General features: G+C 37.8%; 1 pseudogene across 1 annotated transcript in view; it reads right to left on the bottom strand.

The window, feature by feature from the left end:
* The window catches only part of LOC108590839 (nucleoporin Nup43 pseudogene), a 43135-nt pseudogene that overhangs the window by 25150 nt on the left and 1104 nt on the right, over positions 1–16881 (bottom strand). Inside the window, exon 2 of the transcript XR_013533005.1 lies at positions 15637–16136. The product of XR_013533005.1 is annotated as a nucleoporin Nup43 pseudogene (transcript). The remainder of the gene's footprint in view (positions 1–15636; positions 16137–16881) is intronic.

The raw sequence follows: 16881 nt of genomic DNA, 5'->3' as shown, positions 1-16881 counted from the left end.
GAAGAAACGAAATAACTATCATAAAAACTCTTACTTGGGAAAAAGGGATATGGGTGGGAGGTGGCAGAAAATGATCACTGTTCTTTATACTATCCTGCTAGACAGGAGCAGCAGCAACCCTTTGTCCTGGCCTTGGGGCAAATTCCTTGGTCAGTCCTTCTGTCTGCTCTTGGATCTGTCTTTTGGGATACCTTGTTGCTTGTCCTTTGTGGTCACAGCTGCCAAAGGCACTGGGGAGTACCTACTTTCTGGTTATCATACTCTACTGATAGTGCTGTTTTTGTTGGTGTGGGTTTAGGATCCTGATTGAGTATTGCCTTAGGGGTTGAACAATCATAGTACTCAGCTTATGGGTATTTGCATTTCTCTGAAATCAATGTTCCTTAAAAGTTTACTAAACTCTATAATCGGTTTCCAGTAAATTCAGTGAGTTTACAACAAAACTGAGTTAATATTGCATTCTAATCCTTGATTCTAGATTCCAAATGTGTTGTTTTTGTCTTCTAACAATTGGCCTCAGTGTTCTGTCTCCCCAGGTGGGTAGAATTCCTAGTTTCAGTCATAGCTTCCAATTTTATTCTACTCTCCCCACCTCTGCTAACACTAAACGTAGATGAGGGTGAAGCAGAAATGCTTCTGACCCTTGGCTATCTTGTCTATCAGGACAAGGGCTGAAAGGGCTGCTCTTAGTGTTTTTACTGCTTCCAGAGAAGCCAGCTTTTAATGCAGCTGTTTCTTGCATTTAGGACATCATTAAACTCCACAAGAAAGAATGAATATGTTTCTGGGCTTTGTTTTTTTGTTTGTTTGTTTTGTTTGTTTGTTTTTGTTTTTGTTTTTCTGTATACATCTTTTAATCTTTGGCCTCAGTAGACACATGGTTCTGAGTCCCAAGATACAAAAGACAGGTTAATCAACATCTGTATCAATTTCTCAGCTAAAGAAAGAAGGGTCCTCATTGCCTCTTTACTATCTGGATTAAGCCAAGTCCATACTTAAGGGTCTGTTACTTACCACACTTCAAATTGTGTGTTTTAAAAATATACAAATCAGGACTCTTTCAGATCTAAGTGGCTAAAAAAAAGCCTCAAACAGGCTTTTTCAATGAGAGAAATTTGCTGGTTCATAAAACTAAAAAGTTATGGAGTAGATCTGCTCAGTGATGTCAACTTGACTTCCCTCTTATCTCTCTGCTCCACTATCCTCTATGTTGTCTACACCATAGAAAAGGCATTTCCTTTGAGAAAATGAGTTTTTCCCTTTTGGCTACCAGTAGTATTAGGTTTACATCCCATCACATCAGCATCCCCAGTAGAAAGGGAAGGCCCAGAACTAACCTTATTGGTTCTTAGTGGTCTGGCTTGGGTTGAATGATTTCCTCTCTTAGTAATCACTGTGGTGAGAGAAGGATTATTTTACGATTGGCCGAGGCTGGATTAACACATATCCAGCTTCAGGCTGGGCACAGTGGCTCACGTCTGTAATCTCAACACTTTGGGAGACTAAGGGGGAGGATCACTTGAATTCAGGAGTTTCAGACCAGCCTGGAGTTTCAAACCCCATCTCTACTAAAAATACAAAACTTAGCCAGGTGTGATGGTGTGTTCCTGTAATCCCAGCCACTCGGGAGGCTGAGGCATGAGAACCCAGGAGGCAGAGTTTGCAGTGAGACAAGATCACACCATTGCCCTCCATCCTGAGTGACAGAGAAACACCCTCTTCTCCCGTAAAAAAAAAAAAAAAAAAAAAAAAAATGCCCAGCTTTGAAGCTGAAGGTAGACTACCTGAGCCTTGTGGTTTGAAGCATGGTTTCCCAAAGATAATTCATGTGTTATTATTTGATAAAAGAGGGCATAGCTCTTGAGTAGGTAAAACAATAATAGTGTGTCATAGCTTCCAATTTTATTCTACTCTCCTCACCTTTTAATAATTTAATTTTTTTAAAGACTCAATGTGTTATATAAGGCCCTGGATGATCTGACCCCTTCCTACCTTACCCTACTTGTCTGATTGTAGTCTCCTGCTTACCCAGTGGGCTCCAGTCCCACTGACCTTATGTCATTTCCCTTTCTACTTGTAGAGCTTCAAATGCACAATTTCCTCTGCGAAAAGCAAAGCTTCTTTCTTTGGGTTTCATTGCATTGGTTCATTCCTACTAATTCTTCAAAGATCAGCCCAACTATATCACTTCCTCAAGGAAACCTTAGGTTGACTCATAAACTGGATTGTATTCCTCCTGTTACCTTCCCCCAAAGTCTCCAAACCTTTTCTTTGTATCTTTTATCATAATTGAAATTTAAGTATCTAAGTAATTTTAGCCCCATGAAAACAAAATTTCTCTGTAAATTAAAAAACATGGCATTACCAAATGAAGAAATAAAGGCGTGAAAAAAACGGGAAAGGTGAAGGAATACATCGGTGCTGAAAGTAATTATTTTTTTTCCCATTGATCTTTCTATTTCTGGATCTAGTTTTTCATCAACTCTCTCTTTCTTTTGTATACCAATACCAATACCAATATCTCTCACTATTGGTTATTCTCTATTGTGTAACAGAGAAGATTAGTTGTAAAACATAATAACACTGCCATGAGGGTAATTTGAAGAAAAACATAGCTTATTTCAGAGGATGAGCGCTTTACACTGGTGTTCAACATCTGAAATAGATAAACCTAGGTGTAGTGCTGGTTCAGTTATTTACCAGCTCTTTTGAGACAGAATCCAGCTCTATCACCCAGCCTAGAATGCAGTGGTGAGAACTTGGCTCACAGCTCACTGCAACTTCCAACTCCTGAGTTCAAGCAATTCTCCTGTCTCAGTCTCTAAAGTAGCTTGGATTACAGGTACGTGCCACCACACCCAGCTAACTTTTTTATATTTTCAGTAGAGATGGGGGATTTGCTTTGCTGGCCTAGCTGGTCTCAAACTCCTAGCCTCAAGTGATCTACCTTCCTCAGCCTTCCAAACTACTGGGATTATAGATTTGAACCACCATGCCTGGCCATTTACCAGTTCTTTGATTGCAGGGATTTATATATTTTCTCTGAGCTTTTACTCATTTGTAAGCTAAAGATAATAATATCTACCTTCCATAGTTCTTACAAGAATATAGAGGCAATACAATCATACCTCAGAGATCTTGTGGGTTCAGTTCTAGACTATAGCAATAGAGCAAATATCACAATAAAGTGAGTCACATAATTTTTTTTTTGTTTCCCAAAGCATAAAAAAGTTAAGTTTATACACTATACCGTAGTGTATGAAGTGTGCAATAGAATTATGTCTTTTAACTTTTAAATATTGCTAAAAAATGCTAACAATCATCTGAACCTCCTGAAAGCCATGATCTTTTTGCTGGCAGAGGTTCTTGCCTCAATGTTGATGGCTGCTGACTGATCAGGGTGGTGGTTGCTGACAGGTGGAGTGGCTGTGTGTGGGAATTTTTTTTTAAATAAGAAAACAGGCCAGGTGCGGTGGCTCAAGCCTATAATCTCAGCACTTTGGGAGGCCGAGGCAAGTGGATCACGAGGTCAAGAGATCGAGACCATCCTGGTCAACATGGTGAAACCCCATCTCTACTAAAAAAAAAAAATACAAAAAATTAGCTGGGCATGGTGGTGCATGCCTGTAATCCCAGCTACTCAGGAGGCTGAGGCAGGAGAATTGCCTGAACCCAGGAGGCAGAGGTTGCAGTGAGCTGAGATCGCGCCATTGCACTCCAGCCTGGGTAACAAGACCGAAACTCCGTCTCAAAAAATAAATAAAAATAAAAATAAAATAAGAAAACAATGAATTTTGCCATTTGATTAACTCTTCTTTTCACAAAAGATTTCTCTGTAGAATGTGATGCTGTTTGATAGCATTTTATCCACAGATCTTCTTTCAAAATTGGAGCTAATCCTCTCAAACCCTGCTGCTACTTTATAAACTCAGTTTATGTAATATTCTAAATTCTTTGTTGTCATTTCAACAATGTTTATGGTGTCTTCACCAGGAGTAGATTTAATGTCAATAAAACACTTTCTTTGCTCATCTATAAGTAACAACTCTTCATTCATTCAAGTTTTACCATGAGGTTGCAGCAATTCAGTCACATCTTTTGACTCTCAACTAATTCTAGTTCTCTTGCTGTTTCCACCACATCTGCAGTTACTTTCTCCACTGAAGTCTTCAACTCCTAAAAGTCATCCTTGAGAGTTGGCATCAACTTCTTCCAAACTCCTGTTAATGTTGCTATTTTGACCTCCTCCTCTAAATCACAATTAAAAAAAAAATTTTTTTTTTTATGGACAGGGTTTCACCATGTTGGCCAGGATGGTCTTGATACCTTGGCTTCGTGATCTGCCTGTCTCAGCCTCCAAAAGTGCTGGGATTACAGGTGTGAGCCACTGTGCCTGGCCGAATCACAAATATTCTTAACAGCATTCAGAATGGAGAGTTCTTTCCAGAAGATGTTCAATTTACCTTTCCCAGATTCATCAAAGGAATCACTATCTAGGGTAGCTATAGGCTAACAAACTGTGTTCCTTAAATAATAAGACTTGAAAGCCACATTTACTCCTTGATCCAGGGGTTGCAGAATGAATGTTGTGTTAACACGCATGAAAACATTATTCTCCTTGCACATCTCTCTCAGAGCTCTTGCATTGTCAATGAGCAGTAATATTTTGAAATAAATCTCCTTTCTTTTTGGATAGCAGGTTTCAACAGTGGGCTAAACATACTCAGGAAACCATGTAGTAAACAGATAGGTTGTCATCCAGGCTTTATTGTTCCATTTATAAAGCACAGGAAGAGATTTGGCATGATTCTAAAGGGCCCTAGGATTTTCAGAACAGTAAATTGGCTTCAACCTAAGGTCACCAGCTGAATGAGCCCCTAAGAAAAGAGCTGGCCTGTCATTTAAAACTTTGAAGCCATGCATTGACTTCTCCTCTCTAGCTATTAAAGTCCTAGATGACATCTTTCTTCTTCCAGTATAAGGCTGTTTTGTCTCCATTGAAAATCTATTGTTTAGTGGAGCCACCTTCATCATTTATTTTAGCTAGATCTTCTAGACAACTTGATACAGCTTCTCCATCAGCACATGATATTTCATTTTGTTCTTTTATGTTATGCAGATGGCATCTTTCCTCAAACTTCATGAACCAACTTTTGCTATCTTTCAAGTTTTCTTTTGTAACTTCCTTACCACTTTCATAAACATCACGGAATTGAGGACTGTTACAGGCTTGCTCTAGAATAAGTTTTGGCTTAAGGGAATGTTGTAGCTGCTTTGATCTTCATCCAGAACACTAAAACTTCTTCCATGTCAACAATAAGGCCATTTTGCTTTCTTATCATTTATGTGTTCACTGAAGTAGCATTTTTAATTTCCTTCCATTTTTTTTTTCTTTTTCTGCATTTACAACTTGGATAACTGATGAGAAAAGCCTAGCTTTCAGCCTACCTTGGCTTTTGACAGGGCTTCCTCTCTAAACTGAATCACATCTAGCTTTTAATTTAGAGTAAGATGCACCACTCTTCCTCTCATTTGAACATTTAGTAGCATTGTAGGGTTATTACTTGACTTATATTTCAAAATTGGTATGTTGTAGGGAATATGGAGATCCCAGAAGAGAAAGAGATAGGGAACAGCCAATTAGTATAGCATGCAGAACACTTATTGCAATGAAGTTTGCCATCTTAGGTGGGTACATTTTTGCCCCCAAAACAATTACGATAGTAACATCAAAGATCACTGAGCACAGATCATTGTAACAGATACAATCATAATGAAACTTAGAATATTGTAAGAATTACCAAAATGTGAAACAGAGAAACAAAGTGAGCACATGCTCTTGGAAAGAAGCGCCAGTAGGCTTGTTCACCTCAGGGTTGCCACAAACCTTCAATTTGTAAAAAATGCAGTATCTGTGATGTGCAATACAATGAAGCACAATGGAACATGATATGCCTGCATGTTATTTGTGCCCAGCACAAACAATAATTTTTTTTTTTTTTTTTTTTTTTTTTTTGAGACAGAGTTTCGCTCTTGTTGCCCAGACTGGAGTGCAATGGCGTGATCTCGGCTTACCGCAACCTCTGCCTCCTGGGTTCAGGCAATTCTCCTGCCTCAGCCTCCCGAGTAGCTGGGATTACAGGCACGCGCCACTGTGCCCAGCTAATTTTTGTATTTTTAGTAGAGACGGGGTTTCACCTTGTTGACCAGGATGGTCTCCATCTCTTGACCTCGTGATCCACCCACCTCTGCCTCCCAAAGTGCTGGGATTACAGGCGTGAGCCACCGCACCCGGCCAAGCAATACTCTTATGAGTATTCTTGGATCACAGAACTGTCACTGTAGTAGCAAGCATAGATTTAAGACCATAACCATTGTACATCACCCAGATGAAGATCCTTTTGCCATTGTAAGAAAGATGGCATGGGAGGGGGAGGGCACAATGAAATTGACTATTTTAGCCTGTATCAGTAACTATGGAGACTATACACCAATTGTGGAGAGGCACATAGTGAAAATTCCCTCAGGTCTTGGGATTTAATCTAAAAATTTACCTGAACTATAAAAAGAAAACTTTACAGTGAGTCACTTGGCCCTGGGAAACCAAATAATTTCTGTGACTTACTTTATTATGATAGTCATTATTTTACTGGTCTGGACCAAACCCATGGTAACTCTGATCCCGTCTTATCATCACACAGAAGAAGTGTACTGAAACAATTTTATTTTATTGATTAAAGCTGAAGGGGGTGGGGTTTGATCCTTATAAAGGATAAGACCTCTTCTCTACCTCAGCTTCTCAGTAGAGTGATTTTTTAAAAGACCCAATTTTTCAGGGACCTTATTCAATACATTATCTTCTCTTCCCTTTACGCACCTCAGTTTGGTCTCTACCATTAGCATTTAGACATGCTCAATTCTTTCCCATCTTAAAAAATTCCTTCCTCAATCTAACATCCCCCTGTAACTACTCTGCTATCTCCTTCCTCCTCTCTGTAGCAAACATTCTTTAAATAGTCATCTGTACTCACTATCTCTACATCCTCACTTCCTGTTTAGCATTCAACCTCAAGCAATCTGGCTTCTGGCACCATTGCTCTTCTACTAAAACTCATTTTGCCAAGGATGCCAATGAATGCACCACCCCCCATCCAAGGGACACTTCTTATTACTTGTCTCAGTTGATAGCTCAGTAACTATGTGGCCCTGATAATGCTCCATCATGAAGCGTTTCCTTAGTTTGGCTCCCATAAAGCCACACACATCTGGGTTTCTCCTTTGGGGGCTTCTCTTCTTTCTCTCAAACCTCAGGAGTAGTGTTCCTTTGTTTTTCTTCTGGAGTTTCACTTTTTTTCTCCTCAGTGTATGAGGTTATCTTCCTCAGCTGCTTCTTTAGGTTGATGATTCACAAATTTCTAACTCCAGTCTGGGTCTTTTTCCTGAATTTTGGGCTCAGATACGTGGCTACTCACTGTGTGTCTCCTAATGGGTGTCCTTCCAGTGCCTGAATCTTAACTTGTTCATCATGATTGTTTCTTCCCACAGCCCCCAAATGCCTACCCCTAGGTCCTGCTATCTTATATCCAGTGAAAGCCACTACCAATCATTTTGTGGGCCAGGTAAGAAACCTGGGTGACATCCTCAATTCTGCTTCCACCTCACCCTGCTCCAAGGTAGTTACTGAGCTCCATTCCTACTCCTTCTGTTAATACCTCCGGATCTTCCCATTTCTATCTTCTCTCTTATTGCATGATTTCTCATCCAGACCACTCTAATTTTTCTACTCTCTCCTCACAGGTACCCTAGCCTCTGTTATTGTGTTCTCTCAATCCATTTTCCCCTCAGCAACCACAGAAATATTTTCAAAGCTCAAATCTAATAAATTTCTTCTCTTTTCAAATCCAATAATTTTCTTCTCTCTTCAAATCCATTATTGATTTCCCAGTGCACTTAAGCCACAATCCAAACCCTTACCATGATTTAAAGTAACCCTCATTATCTGATCCCTGCAAACTGCTGCATCACAATACTATGGGCTCTTCTTTTTTACTTTCTATAGTCTTTAGGAATTAATTTTATTTTATCAAACATGTCATGCTCTCTCATGTGTCTAATATAGATACAGTCATTGATCTAAAGCAAGCACTTTTCTCTGACTTACCACTTGGCCTCAATAATTCCTATTCCTCCTTAAGATCTCAGTTCAAATGTTACTTTCTTTCTTTCTTTTTTTTATTACTTTTTTTTTTTTTTTAAAAAGATGGGTTTTACCATGTTGGTCAGGCTGGTCTTGAACTCCTGAACTCAGGTGATCTGCCCACCTTGGCCTCCAAAGTGCTGGGATTACAGGCATGAGCCACCACACCTGGCCTCAAATGTTACTTTCATGGAAAGTTTTCCCTGAACCTACAAGGATGAATATTAAGCACCCTTCCTATTGCATCCTGGCATACTTTTCTTTACATAACTCGAAAGCTGGAGAAACAGAGCATGAGAAATGTCACTACTAATGTGAAAAAAGAATGAAGAACAATATGTCATTCTTATAACACACGTGAGAGATGGTCTATGACAGTATTTCCATCTACTTCTGATCTTTCTTATTCTGTATTTTGGAGATTTCCTGGGCAGACTCCCATGGTGGCATAGTTTACTGTGTTTGGTTTTGGTCATTCACTGATTAAATTGTCTCTCTAGAATGTAGAAATCAAAACACCAATGACACATAAGTCTCTTAATGTATTACCATAAACTATGATAAATCAGAAATTCATATTTGAGCAACCATTTATGCAATGGAAAATAAGAATAACAAGATTCGTTTCTACAGTTTCATTTTTAACAAAAAATATCTGTAAAGATGTCCTATGTTAGATTTTATTCATCTTAAAATCTTTGATAAGCTCCTCCCTCCTCTCAATTCATGGCACATACCTTTCAGGAGTAAAGCCATTCAAAAGTCTCAACTAAAAGTGAAGTCTGTAACTATTTCTTTTGTCAACCCACAGCTATGATTTTGAATTTTATAAATTACTATGAAACTTCACATATTTCCCATTGGCTGCCATCAATAAAGTCTCTTAAAATTCAAAAATAAAAATGTATGCTATCAAGTAAAGTAATTATTGTTTCCAAAAGCTAATAATTCTATAATAAATACAGTCTACATTTGCCTTTTTTCCAAATAAAATGGATATGTGAAAAGCATTATTGCTTGGTAAGTAGCCTTGGTGGAGAACATTATTATTTACCAGAATTATATGAAACTTGTCTTTTCATAAAATAGTTTACAGCAAACTGTTTCACTCATTCCAGATTCTACGCATCAAGTTTCATTCTGAGTTTTTTTTTTTTTTTTAAAGACAGCATTTCACCATGTTAGTCAGGCTGGTCTTAATCTCCTGACCTCAGGTGATCCTTGGATTACAAGCATGAGCCACTACACCTGGCCTGAGTTTAGAAAATACATGAATTTGCAACTCTAAACTAAATCCACCAAGCCCCACCCCCTACAGCCTTAATCAATAAAGAGGGGAATTGTTTCAATAAATTTCAATTTTTTTTTGAGACGGAGTTTCGCTTTTGTTACCCAGGCTGGAGTGCAATGGCAGGGTCTCGGCTCACCACAACCTCTGCCTCCTGGGTTCAGGCAATTCTCCTGCCTCAGCCTCCTGAGTAGCTGGGATTACAGACACGCGCCACTATGCCCAGGTAATTTTTGGTATTTTATTTATTTATTTATTTATTTATTTATTTATTTATTTATTTATTTTGAGACGGAGTTTCGCTCGTTACCCAGGCTGGAGTGCAATGGCACGATCTCGGCTCACCGCAACCTCCACCTCCTAGGTTCAGGCAATTCTTCTGCCTCAGCCTCCTGAGTCGCTGGGATTACAGGCACGCGCCACCATGCCCAGCTAATTTTTTGTATTTTTAGTAGATACCGGGTTTCACCATGTTGACCAGAATGGTCTAGATCTCTTGACCTCGTGATCTACCCGCCTCGGCCTCCCAAAGTGCTGGGATTACAGGCTTGAGCCACTGTGCCCAGCCAATAAATTTCAAAATTTTTTTAAAAATTCATTTTATAAAACTTTGAGTTTATAACCTTCTGGTCTAATGCCTTTCTTCCCATTACACACCCACACGCACGCACAAACGCACACAAACACACAACTTCTCTCCCTCTTTCTCTCTCTTTCTCTCTCCTTCTCTCTCTCCCCTTCACCCAAACATCTTTCTCCATTGCTTTTGAGGGGAGAGAGCAAGGAAGAGTGCCAACATTTTGTCTTTGAATCATTTATTCTTCTTTTCCTTCGAAATCTTTTTAGGGAAGAAATTAACTTTCATCTGACATTTGGAATAAACAGAATTACTATCACAGTGGATAGCCTCCTTAAAACAAATACACCTAGCACTGTCTTCCTAAATATTTCCCTTACTGTAGTATTCTCCTCTATCTGTAAGCACAGGCAAGGAATGAAAATGTATCAACCTAAGATACAATGTCACAAGTTGGTAAGAGCTTCTTTTCTGCCCTGAGGAAAGAATTAGAGTTGGCTTATTTCCCTTTAGTTTGTGGAAAGAATACTGAAGAAAACTTGAATTTGAGAATTTATCACCTGCTGTGTCACCCTGGGCAAGTTCTTAATCTGACACGTTCCTTCATGTATTAAACACATGTTCCCTGCTGTTAAAAAATAAAATTCAATAAAATGGAGATTATAATCGTTTTCCCTGTTTTCAAGATTACTGTAGATACTAAATGAGATAATGCATTTTAAAGGTTTTCTGTAGGTTTTTAGTAGTGGAGGCTAGACTACAATCTTGGCTCCTATCATACACTTATTGCCTGAGTTTAACACCTCCAATAAGTGTGCTTTTGGAGTTTCTCTTTCTACATTTTTTAATATCTATTTTTGACCTCATACTACCTTTACCTTTAACAGCAATTCTCACTTATCAAAATTATGACTTTACTGTTTCACCAATTTTAAATTTAGAGACTCCCTAGCTCTTGCTCACTAGTAGACAGTGCCTGTTGACATTGTGTTATTAAAGGGGTTTCAGAAAACTTTCCTTCATTAAAATATATCATCATCACCCTAGATCAGCATGCACCTGACCAGCAGAAAAATGAGTTAAGGAACCTCAATGAAATGTTCCTTTGGGATTTATTTTGCTATTCTGAGGGGTGTGTGTGTGTGTGTGTGTGTGTGTGTTTTCACCTTCTACCCCAGCCTTTTGGTCAGAAACCCCTGTTCTGTGGTCCCTGTTTGGATTTAATTTATTCTCTTGAGGACATAAGTCATTGTGAAATGCAGAACAATTGTCTGGCAACCAACCCATGTTCACTTTAGAGGTATGCTTAATTACTAACAGATCAAGAAAGTTTTCTGCCAAATCATAATAATCTGATATATAACATAACAAATTAAACAGAGGTTGGTAGTGTCGAGCTTAGCAGGAAACTACTTAGCCACTCAGGCTTCCACAGGCTTTGAGTTGGATCTGAGTCAGAGCTCATTCGATTTCCCACACATCTCCAGAAAATATGAAAACACACTTTGGAAGATTTTAAGAAAACTGGATATCAACTAATAGCTAACTGACTTCCTTTTTAATTTGCCTTCTCAATGGAGGGTGTCTGTAGGAAAGGAAAGAATTTAGCTTACTGGGGCCTAAAAACTGTTTAGTCTCTATAGGTCTTTCTTCCAGGACTGTTAGCCTGATCCCATATGATAACACTCACAAACTATTGCATGATTATTATTTCTTTTTAAAGACAATCATATTCAACTTGTCGAATTGCCAGGATTACAGGAATGGCTTAAAAACTTTAACATTTTTTGACAAAACTCTACCAATAGAATTTTTCCAGGAGAACAACAACAAAATAATATTCTTCACACATGGGACTCAGGCTTCTTTCTCCTCACTGCTCCAGGGAACTGTTCCTGTCACTTACCTTTTCCCCTAATCGTTCTTTTTCACTACTGATAATCTGAGTCATTCTTCAGCTGCTAGTTATTTGTCTCTTCCTCAATTTTTTAACTGATCACAGGAGCATTCAGAAAGATTTACTCAATATGAAATATCAAAAGAGTTACAGGCAGTTTTGCAAGATCTTTGCAAATGAGAGAGTTCCACTATACTATAGAGAGATATACAATATCTGTTATTTGTCATGGGATGTTCTATGAATGACAATATTGTGTGCTTATTAACTATTCATAATAGATGTAAACACTAAGAGTTTTTATTTCATTCTCACACATTAAGCTATCCCAGTAATTTTCAAGCACACTTTGTACATCTCATTGTGAATCATTTGAAAAGTATTGTTACTCCTGCCCCATCCCAGAACTCATTAATCGGAATCTCCAAAAGGCTTGTAGGGGTAGAGGAGTGGAACCTAGACATGCATATTTTTCAGAAGCTCCCTAGGTGAGTTTTCATTTGTTTTCCCAATTGAAAGATTTGGTGCTATCCCATTCTGAGTAATTTATTAATATCACTGAAGACCCTTTTCTGGTTAACGATTTCAGTAGATGGCGCTCTTTCCACCTGCCAGCTTCTTTGCTTGGCGGAATGAACCCTAAGTCATTCATAAAAGTCAAGGGCAGGTCAAAGGTGCAATTGCATGCCAATATTGAAAACATACACTAGAACGTACCTTTGCAAACAATTTGTTAGTGAGTTAAGACACATATTAAAGTGGTTGTGGGGAAGGGGTACAGTATCACATTTGCGTATTACATGAATGTAATTATTCTTCCAAAGAGTTCAAGCATGCTAACTTCCTGACACAAAATTGGAAAGTAAAGAAACAGTAGAAAGCAAACAATTTTTCTTTAAAAAGTAGAGATTTAGACAAAAGAGGTTTTTGTTTTTTTAGTATAAGAAAGATATGGGAAATGCTGATGTTATTGCTATAAAACATACTGTGTGAAAAACTTATCACGGGGCAAACATAGATGTCTGATCTGATAAATTGGGAGACAGCACCAGGTAACCTGCAAGATCATCAGCTTGAGTCAGTTAACCCTGATTTAGACAATTGTTCCAGCTATTTATCCAAACCAAGTTACTCAGTCCTTAATTCTCAATAAGGTATTACCTAACTTACTTTGTTGTAATAAGTATTAAATTAAAAGAGATAATGAATGTGAAACAATTATTTCAATGCTTGGTGGATAGCCAGTATTTAACAAATAAAATTACTTTTGGAGTGCTAAGTAAATGTAGGTGCCGAGTTTTTAATTTTTTTAAGTAGCAAAGGATAATAAAAAATTCCCATGGGGTTTTGAAGGGAAGATTTCTTTACCAGTCAGTACTAATAATGTTGAGGAAGAAAAATTAGAGGAGGACAAGCAGGAAAAAAACAGAAGGATAGCTTTGGTATAAAACTTAATTCACAAAATTTATATTTGAAAGGTGCTCTCTATTTACAGGATGTCTGACCCTAAATAAATCACTTAACCTCACCTTTAATATTTATATGATGGAAATTATATAAATGCCATTTTTAATATGACATGATTTTGAGTATTAAGTCATAATAGTGTATATAAATGCCAAAAAAACTATAGAGTCCTATAAAATGATGCTGAGGCAATTACTAATTCTTAAATTTTATAGATTATTGAAATTCATTATTAAAGTTAAAAATTATTCTTTCAAAATAAAGTGAGAAATTAAGTGAGTTACTAAATTTGAATGAAGACAAAAAGAGTAGTTACTGGATTGTGAAGTCAAAATTTATGAGGAGAAAAAGATGTTCCCTAAAATTGTGGGAGATTGGTATTAGCAATGTTTGTCATAATTCTGAAGGAATTTCCATGATGCTTGTCCCACTAATGATTCTAATATTCTTTTATTTTCTTTTTGAGTCTTGCAATATCACCCAGTCTGGAGTTCAGTGGTGCAGTCATGGCTCACATGGCTCACAGTCTTGAATTCCTAGGCTTAAGTGATCCTTCCTCCTCAGAAACACTCTTTCTATAATGCCCTTGGCAACACCTTTCAGTTTTATATTCTACTTTGACCCCATTAAATTAGTACACACCTTGGATAGTTGCTGATTTTACTAATTTAAGATGACATAATTTGTATTGTTTCTTTGCAATGTTCAAATTATACAAAGAAGAATTAACCAGATAAAGTCAAATTAAGAAAAAAGTAGAAATCATCAGAAAAGAGATTCTATTGAGACTCTCATAATCCCTCAGTTAGACAATAATTTTTATTAATAATAATTTATATTAATAAGATAAAACATTTCAATATTTCATCTATTGGAGACTGTTAAAAACAGCATTCTGTGTTACTGCACATTACATGTAATGTGCAGTAATGTCACCAAAGAAAAGAAATAAGAAAGCTTTTTCACAGCAATGATTGCTATGCTGTTTAATGGTCAATTGTCTTTTAAGCATGAAGAGAATCTTTATCGTGTTATACTTCAGAAGCATGTTTTTGGATATGGGAAACAACAGGCCATGATTTAGTGTTTTTGTTAAACCTTAGAAATCTTTCAAAGCAGTGTGTATCACAACTATTTCTCTGTGTTGAAGAGAAAATCAAGTCCTTAAAGAAAATTTTGTATTCTGCAGGTGGGGAGGAAATGAAGAATGCACCTATTATTTTTGTGTTAGTACAGTATTTAAAAAATTGCATTGTAAAGCAAACTGCCCTCGTCAGCTCTTTAATGGACAACAGCAGACAGGAAACTGCCTCCACCCTAAGAGACTTAAAGACTGAGCAACTGAGTTAGATAGCAGGTGCGCAGGCCAATCAAGCCAACTTTCTAACACAGAGTAGCATGTGGAACTTGTTCTATTAGTGTTTTTTTCTCCATTGAGGAGGCAAGGATCTCTCTGTATGGAAACAGTGCTGCTATTTCTAGTTTGAGGGGGGAAAAGTATTAAAGAATTTGATAATTGATTGTTGTTTAAAAAAAAGCAAATTATATTTTAAACATAGATTGTTCACACCTATGGGAGGAGGAATCTCAAAAATGCACACAATTAATAAAAGTTGGCTCTGAGTTACCCATACAAGTTTGCACTGTGTTCGGTAAACAACTGATTACGCAAACCATATCCTTTCTTTCCCAGAAATAGCAGCTAAGGAAGAAGTTTTTTAAATTAATAAAAAAAAAAACCTAAAGTGTTTTATACTTGAAGGTTTTCAGAATTTTACTTCCTTTTGCTGTTGAAAACTCACAATAGCCAAGAGGAGTAATGTATTTTCTTTTAAGTTAAAAAACATCATGATGGTTGAGGGTAGAGTGTAGATACAGAGAAAGAAGTTGGCAAGAAAATGTTCAAGGCCTGTTGCAAAACCAACTGCAAGCTACATAGGACTCCATATAGGCAAGAACCACCTGTTACAACAGAGAGCAGTTTTCAAAGAAGAAATGAGAAGGAGGTGACCTGCAAGATCATTTCCCAGTTATAACTAAAGGAACATACGGATACTTGTATATTAAACACATGTTAATATAATATTTTCCATATATTAAGTGTAAGTAGATATGTAACTATATATTTCTACAGTCAGAAGAAAAAAAAACAACTTCTAAAAGTAGTTTGTTATTGTAGTAGTAGTAGTAGTAACTACCTGGGCACTTACCTAGTGCTCTTAAGAACTCACCACACCCTTCTGTCTTACAGGTTGTTCAACATATTAAAAGAAACCGATACTGAGAGAGTTAAGTAAAATGCACCCGTCACAGTGGAAAAGCCGGAGTCAAGACTCACTCAGCTCTGTCCAACTCCAAAGCCCATGTTTCAACAAATCGGCAATACTGTCCACTATATAAACGTATGTCGCGGTCTTGAGAGAACTCTATTTCCTGAACTGGAAAAATAAATCACAAGCCGGGCGCGGTGACTCACGCCTGTAATCCCAGCACTTTGGGAGGACGAGGCGGGCGGATCACGAGGTCAGGAGTTCGAGACCAGCCTGGCCAATATGGTGAAACCCCGTCTCTACTACAAATGCAAAATTAGCCGGGTGTGGTGGGCCGGGGGTGGTGGGGCGTGCCTGTAGTCCCAGCTACGCAGGAGACTGAGACAGAAGAATCGCTTGAACCCGGGAGGCGGAGGTTGCAGTGAGCTGAGATCCCGAGACTGCACTCCCACGTGGGCGACAGAGCAAAAACAAAAAAAGAAAAGAAAGAAAGAAAAGAAATTATAATCACAAAGAACTTTTCAAACAGCTTAGATTTTAAAATGCATTAACAATTGCCAAGACTTAAGTGACACTTTAATGCACAGCTAGAACACACGGAATGTCATTCCCACCTAAAATGTTTAGGAGAAAATGTACCATTTTTGTTAGCCTGTGCAAAATCTGAAATCTGAGTGAACTTTGTTTCAAAATGGAATAAACAATGTTTCATTGGACACACTAAACTTCTTAGCAACAATGTTGCACTTGCAAGGAGTTCCCTTTTTTACACTCTTCAAAGAGGAAATATTCCGATTTCATAAAATTAGGGCTTCACTTCTGAAGAAATTAGTCCAAAAAAAGGTGTGGTTACACAATGTAACTAGTATTGACTTAAGGGTTACGATCACCATGCGGTTATCCCATAAAAGATGTGACCAAAATACCTACTTAAAATGTGAACGTCAATAATGTGACATGTTAAAGATGAAGGGACTATTTCAAAAACTACTATCTGAGGTGATATGATTCGTACTATGATTCATATGGGCTTTGTTCTTCATCTCATCTTCAAACAAAAAGTTAATGACAAGAAAGAGGAGCGTTAGAATGGGAAGTAACACTACTCGGCAATAGAGAAAAACTCCGGTCAAAGGAAGAGCTTAGTTACAGGGTTCCGAATGTCAGGGAAAAATCAAGCACCAG

This window comes from Callithrix jacchus, chromosome 3, assembly GCF_049354715.1.
Source record: "Callithrix jacchus isolate 240 chromosome 3, calJac240_pri, whole genome shotgun sequence".
NCBI classification, from domain to species: domain Eukaryota; kingdom Metazoa; phylum Chordata; class Mammalia; order Primates; family Cebidae; genus Callithrix; species Callithrix jacchus.
The sequence above is the reverse complement of the archived record's forward strand: the minus strand, read 5'-3'. Positions and strand labels throughout refer to the sequence as shown.